Raw genomic sequence first — 25,722 nt, forward strand, 5'->3', positions numbered from 1 at the left:
GAATAAATACTATTCTCAAAATGTTCCTATTTTAATTTCTGATATAGTAAAAACCAATGGATATAGGCCACATGGCCAAAAGCCCTTGACTGAAAGTTGCTCAGTCGTGTCTGACTCTTTGCGACCCCACAGACTATACAGTCCATGGAATTCTCCAGGCCAGAATACTGGAGTGGGTAGCCTTTCCCTTCTCCAGGGGATCTTCCCAACTCAGGGATTGAACCCAGGTCTCCTGCACTGCAGACGGATTCTTTACCAGCTTAGCCACAAGGGAAACCCAAAGCCCTTGAGGATCCTCAATAATTTTTAAGAAAGCAAAAGGGTCCTGACATCAAAAACCTTGAAAGCTGTTGCTTTCAAGTCATCAAATTTTTGTTCTTTCTGTTCATCAAGTTTATGGAGTTCTCCCCTCTTTGTGCCCTTTAGCTCTTATTGAGGTAGCATTACACTTTCCTGGAGATGGCCCACACCTTTCCTTGGTGCCGTTGAGTATATAGCTGGTCTCGCTTCCCTAATGGGACTGCAAGGCACTTGGAGCTCAATGGCTCCTGACAAGCACCTTCCAGTGACGGGGCATCCTGTGAGGAGCCCTCCCCAGCACTCATCCTGGACTTGCAGGAGTCTCTTCCCTTCATTCATTTACTGGCAATTCTGTGTTAACCTCAAGAATGAAACCTGATGGGTTTTGTTTGTTTGTTTGTTTTTTGTTTTTTATCATTTGCCTCCAGGCTCAGCATTTCTGAGCATTTTATGACTTGGTCTCAAGGCTAGCCTCCTTCCAAAAGGACTCCAGGGCTTCATAATCTCTCTTAATATTCCTGAGCTTGGAGACTTTACTTATTGTTTATCAAGGGCAGAAAACGTTATGCCGAGCTCTTTCTCCCTGCACTTAAAAGTTGGCTGTTGTCTACAGGAAAGCCTGTACCACCATATCTCAGGTAGTGGGTAGCACCACCAAGGTCTGGACCAGTCCCCACACCTCACCCTCAGCCCCACACAGCATTTTTGGGGTGGCCTAGGCTGAAGCTTGGTAGCCATCACCAGCTCCCTGGTGGCACTAGTGGCTGCCACCAAACAACCTCAGATTGTCAGGGCCCTACTGGCGCCAACAGACTAGAGGGGGCTCCGTAGAATGTAGTTGTTCATAGATTACTTCTACATACGTTATAATCCCACAACACATCTTTATTACTCTTTTAAATAACCAATAATCTTTTAAAGAATGTATATATGTGTGAACAGATATATATATATATATATATATATATATATATATATATATACACATATACACACATACATGTTTCTGGTGAGAGATCTGCCCTTATGCTGTAAGTAATAAATCTTTTCTCTCAGCTAATTTCACAATTTCATCTGTATCTCTGTTTTTTGGAAGTTGACTCTCTTTGACTACGGTTTACTTTGAATTGTCTTGCTTGGAATTCACTGAAATTCTTGGACCTGTGGGTAATTATATTTCATCAACTTGGGGAATATGTGGCCATATTTCTTCAAATATTTTTTCTGCCCTGCTCCGTCTCTCCTCATTTCAGGACTCCATTATATCTATATTAGATCATAGGTCTCAGCGGTCCCTTTTGGTTTGGCATTCTCCTTTCTTTGTTTTCAGCCTGTGTAATCTCTATTAACCTGTCTCCATGTCCACTGATCCTTCCCTGCTGCTAGGTGTACCAATTCAATTTAAAAAGTCAATTCTGATAGACATTTTTTAGCATTTCCATTTGATTACTTTCAACATTTCCCTTTTTTATGCTGAAATTCTACCTCTGTTTACATGTGTTATTCATCTTTTCCACTAGATCCTTTGATGTATTTATAGTATCTATTCAAAAGCCCACAGCTGCTATAGAGAGTGGACAAGTGGATGTGGTGCGGGGGAGCGGAGAGCGGGACGAGTTGGGAGAGCAGCACTGACATATACACCAGCATCATACATACATCACCTTGTGTAAAACAGACAGCTAGCGGGAAGCTGCTGCAGCACAGGGAGCTCAGCTCCGTCCCTGTGATGACCCAGAGGGGTGGGATGGGAGGGTGGGCAGCGGAGGGATGTCCGGGGAAGGGGGGCAGATATATGTATACATATAGCTGATTCACTTCATTGTACAGCAGAAACCAACACAACAGTGTTAAAGCAATTCCACTACAATAAAAAATGGTTCTTTTTAATCAAAGTAAAATTAAGCTTAATTATTAGTAGTTAAGGGCTAATGAAGATGCCTGATTCACATGAATGGCTATTTCTATATCTGGTGCTAAACTAGCTATTGCTTTTTGTATATGATCATTAGAGATTAGTTACTTGTTATGCTGTGTTATTCAATAAATTCAACCATACATACCCCCCCAAAAAAGTCTGCATCTGCTAATTCCAACCTCTGTGCTATATGTCAATCAATTCTTTCAACTCTTTTCTTTCTGGTTTATTGATCACATTTTCCTAGTTTGTCTCATGACTTGCTATTTTTATTATATGCCCAAAATTGTGTGCAAGGAAATAATAAAGCCTGAAGTTGATAAGACTTAACCCCAGAAAAACCCCAGAGCTCTGTCAGCTGCTAATGTGTGGGTAGCCTGGCAGGTGGGGCTACTGGGAGAGAGGGCACAGCAGTGAGTGTATCGAATCTAGAGTTGAACTGAGTTTGGGCCTTGTTGGCAGCTCATTTAGTGAGATTTGGTTCACCTGCTTTGGGGAAAATTTTGGGCATTACCTTCAACAGAACTTGGAGTCTGAGCCTCAGTGAGACTCTAGAGACCTCTTTTTGCATCTCTGTGTCCAGATGTCAACTTTGGGGAGTGCTAGGAACACTATTTGCTTTGGCACCAACGTCTTTGTCTTTAAAAACTGGAAATTACTTAAATGCCCAAAAGGAAGAGAATAGTTGTGTACATCATGAAAAACTAATACTGAATTAATTGTATGCACTGATTTATAAAAGAGCTCTGAGGAAAAGACAAATGCTTCACATATAACGTTAAATTTTTAAAAACAGAATATTAAAGTAATAAAAGTTATATTAAAAATTATGTATACATATGGACAAGGCTTCCTACGTGGCACAGTGGTAGTAAAGAATCCATCTGCCAATGCAAGAGACTCAGGAGACACAAGTTCTATCCCTGGGTTGGGAAGTTCCCCGGGAGAAGGAAATAGCAACACACTCCAGTATTCTTGCCTGGGAAATCCCATGGACAGAGGAGCCTGGCAGGCTACAGTCCGTGGGGTTGCAAAGAGTCGGACATGACTGAGCAACTAGCACAGTACACATATGGACACACACACACAGTATGTATGGACAAGTACTAGAAAGAAGTTCCTACAAGTGAAATGTGTGAGCCATCAGTGTGGCAAGATCCAGAGCAGCTTTGCCTTCATGCTTTGTTGTGACTTCCACTAACAAATGCTAATCACACTGAGTATGCAGTAAAGAACAAACTGTAGACAGATCTGAAATAATAACAATTTCTTAGTCTAGGAAAGATAACCCAGAGCAGAAAGGAGCCAGCTAGCCTCTTCTCCCCTAAGGCCCAAACAAAAACAAACTAGTTTAAAATACAGCAAGAGGACTGGGTTAGGAAGCAAGGATGAAAGAGCCTTTGGACTGTCAAGGTTGTAAACCGAAGGATGACATCAGAGGGTTAGAGAAGAATAAACTTAGAAAAACTCAGATGCAAACAATGCGGTTCTGCCCATCAGTTCTTCATTAATTGACAGCAATGCCGTGAGACACCTCAGAGTTAACCAGCCTCATTTCCATCACTGTTATTATGGACTGGAACTGGTTACCAAGGGAAGCTGTGGAATTTTTCCCTGGAGGCCATTTAAAATCAGATATAGACAACCACCTGTCTTCAATAATTCAGGTTCCATTGAACTAAATGACCCCTAAAAGTCCTTTAAACCCTATGACTCTGGATTCCTGTGCTGATAACATTAAGAAAATCTTATGATCTTTTTTTCTTAATCATTTACTGTGTACTCTCTGTTTACATTTTTTTCGGATTAGAAAGGGAAACTTCCTACAAGCAATCCGTTCATTTCTCTCCCTGACACGAGGCTGAAATTTCAGGCTTGCAAATATCACTAGGGAATATTTCTCAGCTGCAGTTGATTATTTCTTCTTTCTCTGCGAGGTGCCACTGTGCCCAGAGAGAATTCATTTAGCAAGGAAAGGGCTAGGACAGTGGGTAGCAGAGGGGAGAAACAACACATCCAAGAAGTTAGGGGGCGGGCCTAGCAGGAAGAGGGGAGGTGGGCAGAATTTGTGGAAAGTCAGTGACAGACACAAAGCAAGAACCTAAAATTGAAAATAAAAAGGTTAGTAAGCCGTAGTTCTGCATTTGTGTGTGTGTGTACATTTAAAGTGTTTTAGAATGAAAGGTTGACACTTGCAGCAACATGGATGACCCTAGATGATCATACTAAATAGGTCAGACAGAGGAAGACAAATATGATATCACTCATATGTGGAATCTAAAAAATGACAGAAATGAACTTTGTTATAAAACAAAAACAGACTCACAGACATAGAAAACAAACTTACGGTTACCAAAGGCGAAAGAGGAGGGAGGGATAAATTAAGAGTTTGGTATTAGTGGATACAAACGGTTATATATATTATAATGGGCTTCCCTGCTAGCTCAATTGGTAAAGAATTCACCTGCAATGCAGGAGACACAGGTTCAATCCCTAGGTCAGAAGACCCCCTAGAGAAGGGCATGGCAACCCACTCCAGTATTCTTGCCTGGAGAATCCTATGGACAGAGGAGCCTGGTGGGCTATAGTCCACGGGGTCACAAAGAGTCTGAAGGGACTGAATGTACACATATATAGTAGATAAGCAACAAGGACCAGCTATATAGCAGAGGGAACTATATTCAATATTATATGGAAAAGAATGGAAAAGAATCTAAAAAATTCTTTTCCTATAATGGAAAAGAATCTGAAAAAGTATATATATGTGTGTGTGTGTGTGTATGAGCGCGTGCACGTGCACGTGAGCGTGCGCACGTGTGCGAGTGTGTAGTTGAATCACTTTGCTGTACACCAGAAACTTGTAAACCAACTAAGTGTGCTTAGTCACTCAGTCGTGTCTGACTCTGCAACCCCATGAACTCTAGCCCACCAGACTCCTTTGTCCATGAGGATTCTCCTGGCAAGAAGTTGCCATGCCCTCCTTCAGGGGATCTTCCCAACCTAGGGATGGAACCCAGGTATCTCACATTGCAGGTGGATTCTTTACCATCTGAGTCACCAGGGAAGCCCAACTGTTAGGGGAAGCACACTGACTGAAACCCGCTCACCCTGGACAGGCACCATAGTTGCCATTTGCCTGAGTTGTTTTTACAACAGGAGGTCCTGGTAAGAAACACGAACAAGCCACCACCAACTGGAAGAGTTCAGGAAAGGTCAAAAGGTGACATCCAACCACCTCCCAGAGTCTTTCTCGCTGGCGTCCATCTTAGCTGAGCAATGCACGCGCCACCAGGAAGGATTCTGAATCAAATGATGGGACAACCCAGAAACTAATCCCATCACCATAAAACCCAAGACTGTGAGCCACGTGTCAGAGCAGTTCTCCTCGTTTCCCTTACCCTGCTGCTCTCCACCGGGGCGCCTCTTCCTAATAAAATCTCTTGCTTTGTCAGCACGTGTGTCTCCTTGGACAATTCATTTCTGAGTGTTAGACAAGAGCCCACTTTCGGGCCCTGGAAGGGGTCCCCCTTCCTGCAACACAACTATACATCAGTAAAAAATTAAAGTAAAAGAAAAAAGACAGAGATAGTTACTTCTGCAACTTTGAAGATACTGTCAACTGAAAAAAAAAAATGCTTTAGGACACAAAATCCTACACCATCCAAGCAAAGCTATTATTTAGCCATAGCAACTAAAAATATTAATGATTCCACACCAAATGCTCCATAAGAAATCATCCCCAACTGCCAGAAAGGGTAAAAAGCATCAGGCAAGATTTACATACTCTTACTTATAATGAAAAAGTAGTGAGTTTACAAAAATTAACGATGTGGTTATTTTTCAAAATTAAAAACTTGAATTTTGCCCCTCAATTTCTCATCTCTCCTAATTTGTCAATGACCATTTGTGGGGTTCCTCTTGAGGACTGCCTTTTGTCCTACTTTGGGGTGTGATATGCACCCAGAGGAGAATGGGGCAGGAATTATTGAAAGCCCCATTTCGGATCAGCATTAACAATTCATGGAGCTCATCTCCAGTTCCACCTGAGGCGCTGGGAAGGACAGAGACAAGCAGCGAGGGCTTGTTCAAAGTGTCTCCTAGTCTGCTTTGAAATGCACGGTGTGTCGGGGCCAACTCGAGGTCAACACCTCATCCAACACCTCATCGTTATCCTCTTTCTGTGAGCTGCCTGGCTGCTCTTCTGCGGGAGGAAGTGAAAAAACAGACTGATTGCACACCCACTGGGTCTTTGAAATGCAAACCTCCAGAGCTGAGGGTTGGAAAGTTGTCTTCTATTCAGGGCCACTGTGACACAAACGGGGAGCAGGCGGGGTGGGGGGGGGGGGGCGAGGCGGGGATAATCACCTAAAAGTAATTTAGGTTGACTGGTTTACAAAGTGAGATGAATCAAAGGGTTAACTTACACTATTTAAATATTGAGAAGAGGGAATATTCAACATGATTAAGTGCGGGCAAAGGCAGTTCAGTTTCAGATGCAGAGCAGGTAAGGGGGCCGGGGGTTGGTGTTTATACCTTCACTAAATTTCATGCAGGTCCAACAGATGGGTCCATATCAAAACTAGCCTAAGGCAACGTGTCCTCCAGGCAACGCTAACCTCTTCTGGCTTCTGAGATGCCAAAATCTTACTTTTGTCCCCCTTCCTAAATTCTCCTCCTCTGAGTCATTTGCAGAAGGGCATGGCAACCCACTCCAGTATTCTTGCCTGGAGAATCCCATGGACAGAGGAGCCTATCAGGCTACAGTCCATAGGGTCGCAAAGAGGCTGATACAACTGAAGTGACTTAGCATACACCTCCCTGTCTCAGACCTGGAAGTTGTTTGCTCATGACTTGGTCCTAAGTCTGCTTTGATTCTTCTCACGTGCCTTCTACCTGGACTGCCCCTTTTCTTGCCCTGATTCCTCTCCATGTCTAATTCTTTTTCTTTTTTTTTTTTAAGCTCCAGGCCCAGTTGGAAGTTTGACGTTAGCAGATGCAAACTAGCCTATATAAGATGGATAAACAGGGTCCCACTGTATGGCACAGGGAACTCTATTCAATATCCTGTGATAAACCATACTGGAAAAGAATAATAATAAAAAAAAGAATGTCAAAAGAATTTTGGAAAAGTTTCATCAATTAAAATAAAGATGCAAAGTAAAAAATTTTCTAACATAAAATAAAACAGATTTGGGTTGTCAAGGAGGAAGGGGGACAGAGTGGAGGATGGGATTAGCAGATGTAAGCTATTATATACAGAAAGGATAAACAACAAGGTCCTACTGTATAGAACAGTCAATATCTTGTTGAAGTGGAGCAGGATCCTATAGTCCTTCCCCGCCATGTCCTCAGCCTATCTTTTGTCTGTGGAAAACCTTTAGTCAAAGAATAAGTTTAATCAGAGAAGTGAGAAAATGCAGAAACAAAGCAGTCAAATAGGACAAAAAATTAAAAATAATAGTTTAGTCATTAAGCAAAGTCAAGGACCTTTAGTTCCTTCTCAAGGGCTAATATTCTGAGGCATATCCTGTGAGCTGTCTTATAGATACTGAAACCCCACCAGGTGGAAGAAGTTACTAATAACTACATGATGACCAGACTGTAGCCATGATGTAAGTTGTCACAGTCCCAAGAACTGGCCTCAAGGAAATGGGAATAAACCGACCCTGGAACAGAATATTAACTATATAAAGACAATCGAGATGACACTGGTTAGACTACCGACGACCAGTTTCAAGGCGACCGTCAGAGCTGACTGTGCTGTTTATACATGGAGCGTGTTCCCTCTGCCTATAAAAGTTCTTGCCCACTGATTGGGTTAGGGAGGAGTCGGCCTTTGGATATGAGCCCCCTGCCCTTGGCTGCCAGCCTCCAAAATAAAGCAAACTTTTCTTTCCACTAATCTTACCTCTTTATTGGCTTTCCAGCGGGAAGCAGCTGGGCTCACTTTCGCTAACAGATTTTGGCGCCAACGTGAGGCTGTGCTCTCGCGATATCTGGCTCCTGGGGGTTTCTCCATTGGTGCTGCTGCCGTGACGACATGCTAGGAAGGCTGTGAGGAGCCTCGCTGGCCCCAGGAAGAGGTTTGGGGAGGATATTCCTAGCAGCTGCCTAAAGCATTGGTTTCGGGGGTCCTTCCTGCTTCTCCTCTGCTCAGCACTGGCTGCCTATATGTGCTTTTCCTTGGTAGAATGAGAAGACACCTCTGGACAAGCTGACGAGCTCCCAGACCCAGTAAGTTCAGCAATGTGCGCCTGGCAACTTCTCTTTTGAGCTCGAAGTGCTATGTGAATGTTTTGCCAGTTGGTTCTGACGTGTTTCTGATGTGGAGGCCCATTTGTATTGGGAAGTACACTTAGAGAACACTGGCTAGATGAAATGCTGTTTTCAGAATTTTGACTGCAAAGAGAACAAAAATATGCCTAGGAGAAAGCTTGAAGTTAACTCTTAAATCATGTCCTTGAAATGTTAATACAAACACAGTCCACTCCTAAGAATTTAGCTTTAGGTTAATTGGTAGAACTTCAAGAAAAGCGTAAAAAAGGTGGGGGGAGAAGCCTTGTAAACCCAAGTGAGTAAATTCAGTTTATTCCAACTATTATTTATAAACTGATAACTTCTCTATTGAAATATCTGATTTGAGATCTCTGTCTGAATATTATACATCTATATGTAACATTGTCCAAAATGCAATCAAAAGCTTTCGGATAAACTCTTTGAAAATAATTATGTTTCAGGAATGTCTACCTAAAAACAGCTTTTCAAGATTTTTGGTGACTTAAAACCTTACAGTTTTTTTTGAGTTAAACTATGAAAACTAATTGAATATCTAAATAATTTTTAAGATAAAATACTGAAACTTTGCTGAACAAATGTAAGTTTGCCTACTTTTGCCTTCTTGGGTGTTTAAGTCTCTTCAGTCATTTCAGATCCATACGGACTGTAGCCCGCCAGGCTCCTCTGTCCACGGACTCTCCAGGCAAGAATACTGGAGTGGGTTGCCATGCCCTCCTCCAGGGGATCGTCCCCATCCAGTGATCGAACCCATGTCTCATGTCTCCAGCATTGGCAAGTGCGTTCTTTACTGCTAGTGCTGCCTGGGAAACCCTTCTTTGGAGATTAAAAAATCACTAAAGATGATTAGGTTTACTAAACACGCATCATGTACTACATTAAAGAGAACGTATGCTATGCGGGGGAAAAATGTATGTTTTTAGAGGTTATGCAATGTGTTCTTAAGTTTACCAATCAGTAAATGCTGGTATAATAGTTCAATTACTTGATTCTTGGTTTTGTTAAGACCTTTAAGGACTAAAAATTATAATATGTAATTAAAGCTACTAGAAATGACAAGGGGAGCATTTCAGTGTGTAAAGCAACTAGAATATGTGTTGCAAGTGAGAGAAGGTATAAAGAATGGAGATGTTTTTGTTGCAGAAAAATGATGATAATTTTGTCATAGAGCCAGTTGCTTCTGGATAGGGAAAAATAATGGAAAAACCATATGGATACAAAAAGTGGTATAAGGTTTGTTAAAAAAAAAGAACTTTGAGAAAATAAATTTGTATGTCGTCAGGAGTAATTAAGATCAGATTTAATTATGTAAATGAACTTAATTATTAATAGTAAGCTGGTTTGAGACTGGAATTTGGTTTTCTTTCTTCCCATTAGAACAAAATTTTCCTGGAATATTGAGCTACTTTTGATAACAGATTGTAAGTTTCTTTCTCTAGCTAATTTTGAGTATTCCAAAGGGCCCCAAGTTAGCTATTAATAAGAAGAAATATTAAAGTGCCTAGGATTTTTGGTATGTTAAATTATTTGGAACACATTTGATAACTTTCAGACCATACTGCTGAACTGGGTAAGAAAGTTAAAGAATTCTAATAGAAAGCTATTGTTTTGCTTCAGAATATATTTTTGACTCCAGTGTTCAGGATGTGAAAATTGTCTCGTGAAGTTATCACAGAGTATAATTACTTATGATATGTATCGCTTCTGGCTCTAAGTTCACTGCTAAAAGCTCACATACATTGTTTGTGTACAAATGCACAATACATTGTGCATAAGTGATAAAATGTATGCCTATGAAATGTTTCCCTGTCAACATATTTCTCTGTATTTGTTTGTTAAATGTGATTAGTTTTCTCCCAACATGGATAACTAGGCCAATATTTAAACAAAAAGTTGGCCTAGCACCAAGGGCTATGATGGCCCCAGAGCAGGAAACTGAGTCACTCTGGCAACGATGAAAAAATATGTTGTTTATCAATGTTTTCTGTGGAAGGATTTGCCCTTATTAATAAAAGGGGAAAATGATGAAGGGAAATTTCACATATTGAGGTATGGGAAAGTCATTCTGGTCTATACATGATTTAAGTTGAAGTTTAGGCTAACCAAACAGCCTCCTGGTGGCCTATTAAACACACATTGTAACACTGTAAATCAAAAATTGAAAAACAATAATAAGCAACACTCACATACATACATTGTACGTCTGCTTCAACCATTAGGGAAAAATAACTTCAGAGAATAATTCAAAGATGCATTTTGGTTGTTATCCTCATTGTAATATGTCTACTAATTTTCAAGCATTTGTCTAAGTGCTGTGACAAGGTAACCAAAGAGAGGTAATGTTTTCACAATACAAAATATGGATGCTAAACTTGGAACTTGAAATTATTTCCAATTCTGTGTCCATTCCCCAAATTAGGTAGGACTGCATCCCATTTCAGCAGAAAGTAACCAGAGCAGTCAACACCCTCAACGACTTGGGGAATATTGAAACAGAAATGGAACTAAAATCGAGTTCCTCTGCCAAGTTTAGGATTAACTTCTCTATCAAAAGCTTGATTCTGTTTCTTGTTCAATACCCATTCCTCCTCAAAATTGAGGAGATTTCAAGAAAAGGGGGAATTGAAATGGAGCAGGACCTTATGGTCTTTACCTCCCATGTCTTTGGCCTGCCTTTTGTCTGTGGAAAAACTTTAACCGAAAGATAAGTTTTATCAGGGGCTTACCTTGTGGCTCAGCTGGTAAAGAATTCTCCAGCAATGCGGGAAACCTGGGTTTGATCCCTGGGTTGGGAAGATCTCTTGGAGAAGGGAAAGGCTACCCACTCCAGTATTCTCACCTGGAGAATTCCATGGACTGTGTAGTCCTTGGGGTCGCAGAGAGCTGGACATGACTGAGCGACTTTCACACCCTCGCTCAAGTTTAATCAGAGAAGTGGGGGGAAATGCAGAAGCAAAGGAAAGCAGTCAAACAGGACAAAATAGTATAGTCATTTAATAAAATCAGGGACTTTTAGTTCCTCCTCAAGGGCCATAGGTAATATTCTGAGCCATATCCTTTGAGCTGTCTTATAGATACTGAAACCAACCCCCACCAGGTAGAAAAAGCTAGCTACATAGTGACCAGATGGTAGCCATGACATAAGCTGCCACAATTCTGAGAACTGGCCTCAAAGAAATGAGAACAACCCTGGAACTAAATATTAACTGTATTTAAAATAATCAAGATGATGCCAATCAGACCACTACATGACCAATTTCAAAATACTGTCAAAGCTGTCATTCAAAAAGATACATGCCCCCCAATATTCATAGCAGCACTATTCACAATAGCCAAGACATGGAAAAACCTAAATATCTATCAACAGATGAATGGATGACAAAGATGTGGTACATGTATACCATAGACTACTATTTAGGCATAAAAGGAAAAGAAAGAATGCCATTTGCAGTAACATGGATGGACCTAGAGATGATCGTACTAAATAAAGTAGGTCAGAAAGAGAAACAAATACCATGTGATATCACTTAGATGTGGAATCTAAAATATGACACAAATCAACATATCTATGAAACAAAAACAGACTCACAGATACAGAGAACAGGCTTGTGGTTGCCAAGGTTGGAGGGTAGAGGAGGGAAGGATTGGGAATTTGGGATTAGCAGGGGCAAACTATTAGAATGGATAAACAGGTCCTACTATATAGCACAAGGAACTATATTCCATATTCTGTGATAAACCACAATGGAAAAGAATATAAAAAAGAATATATATGTGTGTATATGTGTATGTGGTAAGTCACTTCAGTCATGTCCAACTCTTTGTGACCCCATGGACTATAGCCCACCAGGCTCCTCCATCCATGGGATTCTCCGAATACTTGAGTGGGTTGCCATGCCTATTTTTCCCAACCCAGGGATCGAGCCCATGTCTCTTACATCTTCTGCATTGGCAGGTGGGTTCTTTACCACTAGCACCATGGGTAAAACTGAGTCACTTTGCTGTATAGCAGGAATTAGTGCATTAAAAATTAAGTATATTTCAATAAAATTTTTTTTGAAGAAAGATGACTCCTCCTATAAAAGCTCTTGCCCACTGATTGTCAGAGGTGGGGAATTAGCCTTTGGACAGGACATATTTTACCCTCCTCCCCAGTTGCTGGCCTCAACTTTCCTTATCAGACTTTCCTTTCCACTGGCTTAAAGCAGTGAGGAGCTGGACCCCACTTTCAGTAAAACTTTCTCAGTGAGTGTAGGTCCATCTACTCCATTTCAAAAATCAGAACATGAGGAGTCAGTTTTGAAACCTCCCTGTCCTCACTTCCTGTCTACTGCATCTTCAAATCCAAAATACTTCTGCCTTCTTCTGCCCCTAAAGTCCCAGCTGCCAGCATCTCTCTGTCCAAAATGGCACTATGTTGTTATCCAGTTTCTCCGAACCCATTTTTGACCCCTCCAGTTCATTCTGTATGCACTAGCCAGGGTAGGTCTCTGCAAGACAAAGCAATGCCTTCTAATGCGTTTAGGATAAAGACTGCCATCCTATCATGGCCCACACAGCCCACCTCTGCGGCCTCATCTCTAGATGCCTCCCGCCCCCTAGGTGTACTCCGAAAACCACACAGAACTTGCGTTTCCTCCAGCTCGCCCAGCTCCTCATGTCAACACCTTCAGAAGGGCTCATTTTCTCTGCAAGCGCCTGCTTTCTCCCAGTGAATCTGCTGAGTCAATTTCCTTCATCCTTTCAGTATTAGCAGAATTACCGCTTCCTCACCTCATACTAACCATCCTGCATCCCCAAGGTCAAGTCAAAGAGGTTTGACTTTGAAACTGAAGGGAAGAGGGCGGGGTACAACTTTTAAAAGTAGGACAAAGCCATGCAGGATGTGACATACACTGGTTAGAACCTAGCAGGCCCAAGATGGTAGAAGATTTGTCTACTGGTAGACCTTAAGCCTCATTATGTACTCATTACATTATCATGCTAAATGACACACCCACAGGCACCATAACAGTTCCAAGGCCACCCAGAAAAGGCACAGAAGTGGGTGGTGCCCCAGTTCCTGGCAGTCCCCACTGCTTCTCCAAGATAGAAAACTCCTCCCACTTGTTAGCTTATGGAATTAGCCAGCCTGTGAAAACTAACCATCCCCATGCCTAGGGCTGCTGTCAGTTTCCAAGGGGACCCCATGCCCTGAGGCCACCTCTCCCCTGAGATGGACCACATTCTCCCCATGGAATATGTGTCTCTGCTTTCTCTCTACTACCACTCACCCTTGAATTTTTCCTGCCTGAAGTCCAGGACCCTCACTTGGTGGCCTGTCCCAGGAACCCACTGGAGACTGCAACATGACCATTCTCTTGCACCTCATTTTTTGTAACATCTTTACAAAGGAAGAGGAGGAAGGTTGTCTTTTCTTCTCCACTTTGCCTTGGTTTAATAAATTTAGTTCTCACCCATCATTTTTCCTCTCACTTAATTTCTTCTGCACCAAGACACTTAGAACCTGAGCTTCTTTAAGTCCTAAGATAAGTTGTACAGTTTCAGTTGAATTATTGTGGGCTTAAGTCCAGTTTGAGGTGTGGTTTTATTCCTAGGCCCCCTCCCCTGTCTCACCCTGCTCCTCCCCCAGCACCTTCAGAAGGGCTCATTTTTCTCTGCAGCTCATTTTCTCTGCTTTCTCCTGGTGAATCTGCTGGGCCAATTTCTCTCATCCTCCTAGAGTCAGCAGAATTACCACTTTCTCACAGCAACTATCCTGCATCCGCAAGGCCAGGTCAGAACCTCCACTTGTCCAGTTTCATAGTCTCCTTGACTCTGCTTCTGTAGGGTTTGTCATGCTTTCTAATTAACCCACTCTGAATAGTTGCTTGTTTCCTGTTTTTTGCATTGTTGTATGTCTAGTGCTTGGCACTGTATCCTGCACGTTCGATAAAACTGTCCTGAATGAATGAAAAAGTGAATAGTAGAAGCAGAGATAGTTACAAGAAAGGAGAACATTTTTCTGGAACTAAGTTAAAATTTGTGTATTTTTATTCCTGTAAACAGATGCTCTTCCTCGGTGACTCATATTGAAATCCATGATCAGCATAAACCCCAGTGGCTTTTTCCACTTATTAACTGATATTGAGTTAGGTGTGCCACTGTGCTGAGGTAATTGTGTTTCATCTGCACATATAGTTCTTAACTTTGGAGAAAAATACAATTTTTAAACCAAATTCTGTCATCCAAGGTATTAACTGACCTCACCAGGTGTCATTTGAAAATACTGTGATTATGACTGTCATGCCTTTTTTCAACTTGTTAATAAATGGTCTGTCCCTGTTAGCCCCCAGAAAACCCTACAAATACTCTACAGTCCTCTTTCTCAGTGTGTCAGACATAACTGGTCAGCTCATCCAATAGCCATTTCTCCAAACTTTCTTATTCCTTGCTCTCTTTTAATTATAGAGGCTGAGAAAAGCCACAAAGCCACTATGCCAACTTTTGTATAGCTAGTTGTGGCTAGTGAGGCATAAAGAGACATCAACAAGGAGGAAGGAGCATCGGGAAATATTCTGCTCCCATTTTCTTAAAAAAAGCAAAGTCAGTCTAAGGCGTCCTCTCTTAACACTGATTATTCCATTATTTCTACCTTTGAATGTGATTTTGATGCCTGGAGCCATAGCAGCTGTCTTGTGACCATGAGCTGACAAACTAAAGGCAGAAGCAATATTAAGATGGAGAAACTTTGGACTATTGTGGCTATAGCTAGAGTTCTCATTATGAGAAATAACTGTCTTTATTGCTTAAGCCAGTAATTTTTAAAGTATTTATTTATTTGGCTTCATTAGATCTTCACTGAAGCACACAGGATCCTCAGTCTTCATTGAGGCATGTGGGATCTTTAGTTGCAGCATGCGAACTCTTAGTTGCAGAATGTGGGATCTAGTTCCCTGACCAGGGATCCAACTTGGGCCGCCTACATTGGAAGCCTGGAGTCTTAGCCTCTGGACTACCTGGGATGTTCCTTAAACCACTATTAGTTAGGTTTTCTGTGCTTTACAGTCAAACATGGCTTGAATCATACCTTTAGTTAAAATGCCAACATGAATCAATATTAAAAGTATAGTTGATCAAACAGACACAATTCTGTCTAACCACAGTGAACTCCAATGCTAATTTTTTTTATTTCATGCATGAGGGTATCATGAACGATTTTATTCCAGTTTTCCCCTCAAGTCACAGTATACTGAGACTATGATATTTCCCTCCTTTGACAGTCCTATAGATTTACTCTTTAACCACTGCTCTTGGCCTGGAAAGAATGAAGATAATAGATGGGTTGTGTTCATATCCTGTTTCTGTGATATTTGATCTGGATTAACATTAAGCCTCTTAAGACCTTTTTCTCCATAAGCTTCATCTTTCTCTTTTTCATAATGATTTTTTTAAGTGGGCAGGTATTTTTTTTCCCTTCTGAATACATAAAGATAAAAAAGCCAACAAAACAAACAATAAGGTCTCTGTGCTATTCTTCCAAACTCTTTCATGGTTCCACATCCTGAAAAATCTTCAAAAGTAAATAGAGTCTTTCCAGTAAATAGAACTGTCACACTATTCTCTGACACTAGTGAGAATATTAGTTGGGCTTCTGTGTCATAGACTCAAAATAACAATGGCTTTTATAAAAAAGATGATTATTTCCAGCCTAACAATTCAGACACTAGCAGTCCAGGATGGTATGGTAGCTTCATTTTGTCAGGCACCCAGTTTTCTTTTTCCTCTAGCATATCTGGTTGGATTTTCCTCTTGGTCCAAAATGGCACCTATCATACCCACATTCAGGCAGCAAGATGGAGAAAGGAGAATGAGAGATGTCCTTTTGGGACTTCCATGGTGATCTAGTGGCTAAGACCCCACCCACATGTGTGTGGCACAGCCACAAAATTAAAAGCAAAATAAAGTTAACTTGCATTTTTAAAAATTGTCCTTTCCCTTTAAGGCATGACCCAGATTACACACATCACTCCTGCCCATGTATAACTGACTACAGCTTAGTCACATGGTCATGTCTAGGTGTAGGAAGGCAAGGAAATGTAGTCACTTTTCTGGGAAGCCAGATGCCCAGCTAAATAGCAGGGCTTCTACTACTATAGGCAAAGAGAAGAGAGAGTTCAGGGAATAACTTACAGCCTCTCTCAGACTCTCCCCTCAGAGAAATATGAATTCCTGGACTGAAGTTGCAATAACAAGCAAAATGTGATAATGTATGTGAAATCAAGCCAAAGGCTTGAAGCTTTCTCTTGAGCCAGACAGAGATCAACCACTTTAATGAGCGAGTCCCAGTATTTTTGAAGTTTCTCCATCACATTGGTTTGCAGAGTGGCTGGGCCAAACAACACTTTGCATGCCTAGAAGTTCCCAGCATCACCTGGGAACTGCTAGGCATGCAAAGTGTTGGACCGCACTGGACTTTCTCAGTCAGAAACTGGGGATGGAGCAGGAAGCCTGTATTTTAAAGAGCTCTGCAGGAGATTCTGATACACATCCAAGTTTGAGAGCCGCCATGCTGTAAAGTATCACATTCACAGGTCTGTGATGAACATTTATAAATTCCTACAAGATGACACCTGGTCCCTGAGGAGTTCTTGCACTCAGGTGGACAATAAACTATTCCATTAAGAAAATGTTCTGATCATAAAATGGATTCCAAATAAAATATGTATCCCTTATATTAAGGAGTCTAACTCTTAAGAAAGGTTCTATCTGATTTGTCATTAACCTTTTCAAAACCAGTGGTTTTGGAGCAGTGGATTTAAAAGGAAGAAAAGGGCAAATCCCCTTCTTACTAGATGGTCACACAAAGACATGGACCAGCTCCGTTTCTAAAGCAGTCAGTATCATGAACAACATATCCAGTGGGGACATCTCGCCTCCAAGGTTGAGGGGTCCGTGGCTGATTCACTAGATGTAGGTTGTAGGAGTCTGTGGGGGCATCCCTTCACACAATGCTTTCTTTTTCTACCTCATAGATGTGAATGATTACTTATTTACACAGTCTTTCCTTTCTCCTATGGTTATATTAATTATACGACATAATACACGGTCTTTAAGAAGAGGTGGCAAGAATACACATAAGAACTGTACAAAAAAAACTTCACTACCAAGATAATCAAGATGGTATGATCACTCACCTAGAGCCATACATCCTGGAAAGTGAAGTGAAGTGGGCCTTAGAAAGCATCACTATGAACAAAGCTAGTGGAGGTGATGGAATTCCAGTTGAGCTATTTCAAATCCTGAAAGATGATGCTGTGAAAGTGCTGCACCCAATATGCCAGCAAATTTGGAAAACTCAGCAGTGGCCACAGGACTGGAAAAGGTCAGTTTTCATTCCAATCCCAAAGAAAGGCAATGCCAAAGAATGCTCAAACTACCACACAAATCCATCCATCTCACACACTAGTAAAGTAATGCTCAAAATTCTCCAAGCCAGGCTTCAGCAATACGTGAACCGTGAACTTCCAGATGTTCAAGCTGGTTTTAGGAAAGGCAGAGGAACCAGAGATCAAATTGCCAACATCCGCTGGGTCATGGAAAAAGCAAGAGAGTTCCAGAAAAACATCTATTTCTGCCTTATTGACTGTGCCAAAACCTTTGACTGTGTGGATCACAATAAACTGTGGAAAATTCTGAAAGAGATGGGAATACCAGACCACCTGACCTGCCTCTTGAGAAATTTGTGTGCAGGTCAGGAAGCAACAGTTAGAACTGAACATGGAACAACAGACTGGTACCAAATAGGAAAAGGAGTACGTCAAGGCTGTATATTGTCACCCTGCTTATTTAATTTATATGCAGAGTACATCATGAGAAACGCTGGGCTGGAGGAAGCACAAGCTGGAATCAGGATTGCCAGGAGAAATATCAATAACCTCAGATGTGCAGATGACACCACCTTTATGGCAGAAAGTAAAGAGGAACTAAAAAGCCTCTTGATGAAAATGAAAGAGGAGAGTGAAAAAGTTGGCTTAAAGTTGAACATTCAGAAAATGAAGATCATGGCATCTGGTCCCATCACTTCATGGCAAATAGATGGGGAAACAGTGGAAACAGTATCAGACTTTATTTTGGGGGGCTCCAAAATCACTGCAGATGGTGACTGCAGGCATGAAATTAAAAGACGCTTACTCCTTGGAAGGAAAGTTATAACCAACCTTGATAGCATATTAAAAAGCAGAGACATTAATTTGCCAACAAAGGTCCATCTAGTCAAGGCTATGATTTTTCCAGTGGTCATGTATGGATGTGAGAGTTGGACTGTGAAGAAATCTGAGCACCGAAGAATTGATGCTTTTGAACTGTGGTGTTGGAGAAGACTCTTGAGAGTCTCTTGGTCTGCAAGGAGATCCAACCAGTCCATTCTAAAGGAGATCAGTCCTGGGTGTTCATTGGAGGGACTGATGCTGAAGCTGAAACTCCAATACTTTGGCCACCTCATGCAAAGAGTTGACTCATTGGAAGACTCTGATGCTGGAAGGGATTGGAGGCAAGAGGAGAAGGGGACGACAGAGGCTGAGATGGCTGGATGGATGTGAGTTTGAGTGAACTCCAGGAGTTGGTGATAGACAGGGAGGCCTGGCATGCTGCAATTCATGGGGTTGCAAAGAGTCAGACACGACTGAGCGACTGAACTGAACTGATAATCATTTTCAGCAGAGCCTCTCAAACTTTGATTGTCAGATGAACCCCCTGGGGATCTTCATAAAACATAGATTCTGATTCAGTGGGTCTTGGGTCAGGCCTGAGATTCTGCATTTCAAACTGGCTTTCAGGTAAGGCTGATTCTGCTGGTCCAAAAACCACACTTAGAGTAGCAAGGATGTGTCAAATAACAGGATAAAGAACAGAGGAACTGTTAGAAGACCTCCCAAATTTAGCTAAAGAAGTTGATATTCAGGAGGACTGTTCAAATTAAGCACCCAACGATGGGGAGGTTAAAAGAGAAAATATGCCTATTTACTGGAAATACTAGACAAAGAGAGGAAAAAAGAAGGGGGCACAAGGGGCGGTTCCCTCAAGGAATGCTCCACCCTTGCTTCCAGGGAAGGATGTCGTCACAGCCCAGCTATTTTCCCTGGGAATCATTGTGGTTGATGACGGCTACTCCCTCATGTGTGCATTCATTAAAAAACAGCTTTACTAAGCACTGAGTATATGCCAGGGGTCACCTGGAGTCTCACGAGATCAGTCAGAGAAGCAGAAGCTCACCGTCATGGTGTCACGCTCTGACTGGGTCCCTGTCACTCCTGTCTGGGTGCTGACTGTTCTATTGAACTTCTCCCCAGAAGAAGTCTTACTTCTCATTGAGTTGTTTAATACAGAGATCCCCGACCTTCAGGATCTGCCTGATGATCTGAATTGGAGCTGATGTGACCGTAACAGAAATCAAGTGCACGAGAAATATAATGTGCTTGAATCATGCTGAAACCATCCCCCCCAGCCCCACCCACATCTGTGGAAAAACTGTCTTCCACGAAACCAGTCCCTGGTGCCAAAAAGGTTGGGGACTGCTGGTTTAATAGCTTTGAGTCATAGGCGCTCATTTATATTGGTTTCTTTACTTTATCTTGCAGAAGCCCATGTTCTCGGGTTGGGGAGATAGTCTGTCCAGAAATGCCCCCATGGGTATCTGGCTCCTCTGTCTACTCACAGAGCTAGTACTCAGCATCTCCCCGCTCAACTGAGAAGCCTTTTTTAGTCAGGTCTTAAGGAGAGAAAAGAGTTTCCCCGGTGGCTCAGCAGTAAAGAATCTGCTGTGATGTAGTTCAGTCTCTGAGTCGAGAAGATCCCCTGAAGAAGGCCATGGCAACCCACTCAAGTATTCTTGCCTGGAGAATCCCATGGACAGAGGAGCCTGGTGGGCTACAGTCCCTAAAGTCACAAACAGTAGGACATGACTGAAGCTACTGTGCATACATGCATGCAAGGACGGAAAAAGCTGTATCTGTTTCCTTTTCTACCCTAAGCCCAAACATTCTCAGTGTCTTAACCAAAAAATTAAATGTGCTTCTTCCTTCACTATTCCTCAAGGCAAGAAGAACTCTGGAAACTCCCCAGACACAAACTGACCCTGACTGTCCCTTTCTCATCTCCCATAAAAGAACATTAAGAAAATTTTAAGAACCTTTCTAGTCAAGATAAGTCAAGTGACCATGAAGGCCCTGGGGTAAATCAAACATTTTTTTCAAGCCAAAAATTAAGAATGTGCCTGGATATTCAAAAGTACTTTCGGGGACAAAGAAAAAAATTTAAGAATCGGCTTGTCCTAAAAAAGTTTCAAACATATATTCGTCCTGGCACTGGTAACCAAAAGTGTTCTAGAGCTGACATAGAAGGGCAGAAAGGATGCAGAAAGGAACAGAAACAGAGACTGTGCATTCCATCTGTTTACAGTAGCCAAGACATGGGGATCACCCAAGTGTCCAACAGATGATTGACTAAGATGTGATGTGTGTATATGTATGTCTATATACATACACACACACACACACAGTGGAATAAAAGAGAATGAAATATTGCCATTGCAGCATCATGGATGAACCTAAAGAACATTATACTTAATGAAGTAAGTCAGAGAAAGACAAATACTATGTGATATTACTTTTTGTGGAATCTGAAAAATAATACAAATGAATCTATATACAAAGCAGAAACAGATTTACAGACCTAGAAAACAAATTTATAGCTACCAAAGAGGAAAGGGGGCTTCCCTGGTGGCTCAGAGGTTAAAGCATCTGCCTCCAATGCGGGAGACCCGGGTTCGATCCCTGGGTCGGGAAGATCCCCTGGAGAAGGAAATGGTAAACCACTCCAGTACTCGTGCCTTGAGAATCCCATGGACGGAGAAGCCTTGTAGGTTACAGTCCACGGGGTCGCAGAGAGTCGGACACCACTGAGTGACTTCACCTTCACCTTCAAAGAGGAAAGAGGGAGTTAAGTTAGTATAGAATTAAATACAAACTACTATACATAAAGTAGGTAAACAACAAGGATTTACTATATAGCACAGGAAACTATATTCAAGTATCTTGTAATAACCTATAATGGAAAAATATATATAATTGAATCACTTTACTGTACACCTGAAACTAACCCAATATTGTAAATTAACTATACTTCAATTTTTTTTTAAAAGACTATGTTCTTCATAACTATATCACTCAGGATAAGCCAAATCAGTTTTCTCAAACTATTGTTCATTATCGCCTCCCCAGGGAGTCTTTTTCAGACTTTTTTTTTCTTAAATCCCCCCATGAAATTTCATTACCACAGATACTTTATATATTTGTTTATTTACAGTATGCATGGACTATATTTTCACTCATCCCAAGAGCCAGTTTTTACCTCCATGGAAGTGATATAGTTCCTCTTAAGAATGTATGGGCTAGATGCAGCTTGGTAACAAACAATCCAAAATCTTAGTACCTACTTAACAACAAAGTTTTTTCTCATTCACATTCCCTGTATATCAGGGGTCAGATGGTAGGGGTGGGAAGGGAACGGTGCGGGGGCCGCTCCCAAATCTCTTTACCCCAGGATCCAGGCTGACAGAGCAACCACCAATTTCATCATCGCTGGATACCAGTGGCAGAGGGAAAACAGTGCTTAGGAAGGTCTCACACCTCCTGCTAAATGCTGCAACTCAGGAGACTTTCATCTCAGTTCGTTGGACAGAGATAAGCCATATGGTCCCAACAACCACAGGGGACCAGGAGGTTTAATTCTACTTTATGCCCAGAATATGGAAAGCAGGAAGAAATAGTAGGCAAAAGCCACTGAAAGCTCTTAAAACAACCTTGCCTTTGGACATCCCTGCTATCAAAGAGTACCTGTTGCTAAACCTATCGGAGAAGCTCTTGGGACCACAGGATGTTAACTTCCTTATCCAAGACTCGCCTGAGTTCGTGGTAGAATTAACCCACACAGACACTCCCCCTTCCCCATCCCCAGGCAGTGTCCGGTCCATTCATCCCAACTGCACTGTAACCCCAACACCATGTTCCCTCTTCTCCCCTTTTCTCTTCTGCTCCAGCTCCACAACTAAGGATCTAAAGCAGCAAAGAAAGTTAGAAGGCTAAGAAGGCTATCTATTAGAGAAACTTTCGAGGTTGCAAAATGGTTCAACTGCCAGCACCTTTTGGGAAAGTCACTGAATTATATACAAAGAGTTTAACACCGAAGAGTTTAAGACCTAAGCATCAAGATGAAACAAAGTAAGTGCTCAGTAAACACCTGATTGCTCAATGAATGCAAGGTTGGACAAATTGAAGAATAAAAAGCACGATGTGCAGCCCATTTTCCAAAGTCCTCAGCAGGACATTTTCTTCTTTATTGTTGTTTTTCTGATCTTCATGTCGACCAGTGTCATATCCCAGTCTTAGCTTCACAACAAGCTTTGTTTCCTTATGGCCCGATCGTTGGCTTGACGACTGGGCTCTGTGTACCTGTGTTTACGGCTCCACTTCCTCTTTCCTTCCCCTCTGTTTGCAGGCAAGGCCCTGTGACTTACACTGTCCTGTATCCTGTTTGACCTGTGACTATTCAGGTCTCATGCTGATCCCCAACAAATTCTCTAGAAAGAAAAAAACCTCTGGCATAAACACACTGACCGCGAAACAATGACACTGACAAGCAGAAAGAAAGTAACTGGATGTTGTTACAAAATGTTAGAAACATGGGCACACAGACCTGTGTAGGTTCAGCCAAGAATTGTTTTATGGGTTTGTTGTTTCTCATTTTGTTGGAGGGCACTGTCCTAAGCCAAGTAAGTCAGGCAAAGACAAATACTGTGTGATATCACTTATATATGGAATCTAAAAATGCAGCATTCTAGTGAACATAAGAAGAACCAAAAAGAAGCAGACTCACAGAGATAGAGAACAAACCAGTGGTTATCAGTGGGGAAGTCGGGAGGGGCAATGTAGGGATGCAGGAGTGTGAGGTACAACTATTCTGTATAAAATAAGCTACACTGATGTACAATGCAGGGAATAAGGGAATATTTTGTAATAACTGTAACTGGAGTGTAACCCTTAAAATTTTCTTACAAATTGTTTTAAGAAATAGAGAAAAAAGAAGACCATATGAAGACATAGCAACGGTGAGACACACCGAAAAAATACCATGCTGAGGATGCAAGCAGAGATTGGAGTAATGTATCAACACAGCAGGGAACACTAGGGGTTGCTGACAACTGCCACCAACTAGGAGCAGACAAGGAAGGGATCTCCCTACCGCCTGCATGGCCCTGCCAGCACCTGACTTCAGACTTCTGGCCTCTGGCCTTCTGATGAATTCTCTACAGTGAGAGAATAAAGTTCTGTTATTTTAAGCCACCAAAAATAAAATAAGATTAAAAAATATATAAAATTAAATAGAGAAGATAAAATGTAAACTAACAAAATATAAATAAAAATAGAAGCAAAATAAAATACTAATGAAGCAGTCATATAGCCATCAGTAGTATTCATCTTTACATGCATAGTTATGTGGTCAACCAGTTGCTCTCAGAAATTATGAACTATGAAAAGAACAAATCAGCTGTCCATATTTAGGCAATTAATGTGTCCAAGTGGAGGCTTGTCCTATTCAAATCAAAATATCTACTTGGAAATATAAAAATGTTATTGAAGCTCCTTTTGGAAGTCAGGGCCTAGGGTGAGAATGTGGGAATGAGAGTCAGACTTTCTGTCTTGCAGAGGGATGCCATGAATAAAAAAATAAAAAAAAAAATGAACCGTTTCAGGAAGGGAGAGGAAGAAGACATTCCTGGTTGGCAGGAAAGTTTTACATCAGGAATTCTAGAATCAAGCCCCCGAAAGGCCAGTATAGACTTGTTTTGAACACAAATCTGTCGTTAGCACACGAGGAAGCTATCCAGGTTGCTTTATCCTGTAACATCCTGTCTCTAGCCTGTCTCTTGCTGTGTGCTTCCAAGACATAGATTTCTGTTTCCACGGCCAGTCATCTGGTGTTCTTGACAAACAATGTCATGGAGAGGAGAGCGTATGAAAGGCGTAGAAGGAAAGGATCTCACTTTACCCTTTCGATGCAGACAGCCTGCTCAGCGTCCTGCACATATCACCAGAGCAGAACACGAGACACGAGAGGTGATGGTGCGCATGGCATGGCCTGGTCCCTGATCTCAAGGAAGCAACATTTTAATGGAGAAGAACAGACAACAAGGAAGTAAATGAACAGGTGAAAGAGGCACTAGCATGAGATCATGAGTGTGGGAAGAAAAGTGAGACAGGGGACTCCCCTGGCAGTCCAGTGCTTAAGACTCCACCTTCAGTGCAGGGGGTGCAGGCTCACCTCTGGTCAGGGAGCCAAGAAAACCAAAACAGGAAACTTCCCAGGTGGCTTGGTGGTAAAGAACTTGCCTGCCAATGCAGGAGCCACAGGAGACTCAGGTTCAGTCCCTGGGTCTGGAAGATTCCCCTGGAGGAGGAAATGGCAACCCACTCCAGTATTCTTGCCAGGGAAATCCCATGGATAGAGGAGCCTTAGCAGTCCATAGTCCACAGGGTTGCAAGGAGTCAGACACGGCTGTGTGGCTTAGCATGCACAAAGCAGAAGCAATATTGTAACAAATTCAATAAAGACTTTAAAATGCTCAACATCAAAAAAAAAAAAAAACCTTAAAGAAAGAGAATAAGGTGAAAAAAAATCTTAAAAGAACAGAAAAGGTGATTTTTTTTTTTTTTAACTGACATGGGGGTTGGCTGTTACTTTACATAGAGCAGTAGGTGAGATTTTTCTAAGGTCATGTCATTTGAACTGAGACCTAAATGATGAGAATGAATACGTCCAAAGACCCTGGGGAAGTCATGAGCCTGGTGCCTTCAAGGAGCAGAAAGAGGGTCAGGTGCCTGTGAAAGTGAGGAGGATGATGCTGAGAGGAAACTGGAGCAGTAAGTCAAACCTGGATCACGTGGGGTCTTAAAGACCAGGTTAAAAAGTGTGAATTTCTCCATGCACGTAGAGGGTGGTCATCATAAGTCAGAGTGAGGAGAGCTGGCCTCAGTGGTCTCCCCGTGTCTCTCCAGCCCTACTGTGCATGAGCTGGGTAAGCGCAGGCTCACAGCTAGTCAGTGCAAACAAATTATTGTCCTAGGTGAAATTTGCTAGACATAGACCCCGAGACAAGGACTCATGTCAAGGGA

The 25,722-nt window shown here is 41.9% G+C and overlaps 2 long non-coding RNA genes across 5 annotated transcripts in view; one reads left to right on the forward strand and one right to left on the reverse strand.

Annotated features, from left to right (window-relative positions):
• Positions 1-8,265, reverse strand: part of LOC147347956 (uncharacterized) — a 92,333-nt gene extending 84,068 nt beyond the window's left edge. Inside the window, exon 1 of one of the 3 annotated variants that reach the window (XR_015150859.1) lies at positions 8,127-8,265. This is a non-coding gene — a long non-coding RNA (uncharacterized LOC147347956). Of the gene's footprint in view, positions 1-5,616; positions 5,761-8,126 lie in introns of those variants that run through there. The other 2 variants (XR_015150858.1, XR_015150861.1) reach the window with 2 other exon arrangements.
• LOC147347958 (uncharacterized) lies at positions 8,200-24,005 on the forward strand. 2 transcript variants are annotated; one of them, XR_015150857.1, is made up of 4 exons: positions 8,200-8,301; positions 8,409-8,452; positions 22,590-22,770; positions 23,618-24,005. It is a non-coding gene; the product is annotated as an uncharacterized LOC147347958 (long non-coding RNA). The 2 variants fall into 2 exon arrangements; XR_015150856.1 differs by lacking the exons at positions 8,200-8,301; positions 23,618-24,005 and having other exon boundaries at positions 8,314-8,452.
• The last annotated feature ends 1,717 nt before the right edge of the window (positions 24,006-25,722 follow it).

The sequence above is a fragment of the Bos grunniens genome, chromosome 22 (assembly GCF_055505025.1).
Source record: "Bos grunniens cultivar Pamir isolate PY7600 chromosome 22, Bosgru_T2T1.0, whole genome shotgun sequence".
NCBI lineage: Eukaryota > Metazoa > Chordata > Mammalia > Artiodactyla > Bovidae > Bos > Bos grunniens.